The sequence below is a fragment of the Cotesia typhae genome, unplaced genomic scaffold (genome assembly GCF_013202065.1).
Source record: "Cotesia typhae breed Kobodo isofemale line unplaced genomic scaffold, CoteBio_Ctyphae scaffold_152, whole genome shotgun sequence".
Taxonomy (NCBI): Eukaryota; Metazoa; Arthropoda; class Insecta; order Hymenoptera; family Braconidae; genus Cotesia; species Cotesia typhae.
Genome location: NW_027423776.1, coordinates 9,377,717 through 9,379,073, shown reverse-complemented (window position 1 = coordinate 9,379,073; position 1,357 = coordinate 9,377,717).

Here is a 1,357-nt window from a genome sequence, read left to right as displayed (position 1 = left end):
TGTTATGTACATAGATATTATTACTATATATTATAGTACATTGTAATGTAATACTGCTTATAGATATATATCTATATATAATATAACATAAACTACAATATATATATATATATATATATATATATATATATATATATATATATATATATATATATATATATATGATATATGATGTAATGTATTTTTGTAGGGACCATAATTATTAAGCTGAATTTAACGATACAATAATTATTAATGCGTATTTAGTAATTAATAGTTGAATGAACATAATTGATTGATTAATAGATAATGAGTTGTGAAAAAAAAAAAAAAAAAATGACAATGAATCGAGGGTTTGATAGGAGATAGGTACAAAAAAAAATTATTTTTATTTTTAGATTAATCTTTAGGCCGAAAATAAATAATTATTTAGCAATCTAATCTTTTTGTCGCTATTTTTATGGCTATGTAATTAAAAAGTTCTACGGTGATCGGGTTTTTGTTACAAATAATTTAATTATTTATAATTAAATTACAAGAAAATTATCATTAATAGTTTTTAAATAATAACAAAATTATTAATTTAAATAAATGCTGGTATCGCACTAATTAAGAAAAAGTAGAAAAAAATTTTATTTTGTTAAATTACGGCTGTCCGAAAATATTTTTTTTTGGACTTTTCTGAATTTTTTAAAAATAGTAAAAATTTTTATAATTTAAGTTTAAACAATTAAATTATTTTTAATTATAAGCTACAAAAGTAGCAGCGAAAGGACTAATCGAAAATTAAAGGCCTAAAGAATTTAAAATTAAAAATTATTTTGTTTATTTGTAATACGGAAGAGATTTTATTGACATTGATCGTCGACCTGAATGTGAATTATGAGTTTCATTTGTAGAAACTTATTGATGTGTGATAATGAAAATTAATTAAAAGTATGCCTTAAATGGATAAAATAAAATAAAATTGAGCTGATATTAATAATTATTGATATGATGATTAATGAAATTTATATTAATGTTTACAGAAGACAAAGTATAAATTAATTATTAATGATTAATTAATGACATTGCATGTACGGATTATTGTCGTTTCGTAGATTTTTTTTATATTGCAAGCGCTATTAGTTAAGTTTATTAAATTAAATTAAATTAAATTGATAGTACCCCCATGTATATTGGTGCGGTTATTTTTGTTAAGATTTACTTATCTAGCTAACAAATTTATTATTACAATTAGTAATTATTTTATTTACTAAGTAATTACGCTAGTGATTTTGTTTTAGGTAAATTTTAATTTTTTATAAACTTTTTAAAATTTTAATCTTGGATTTTTAAATACGCATTGAGTTTTTGATGTTTTGTAGATTAAGTATAT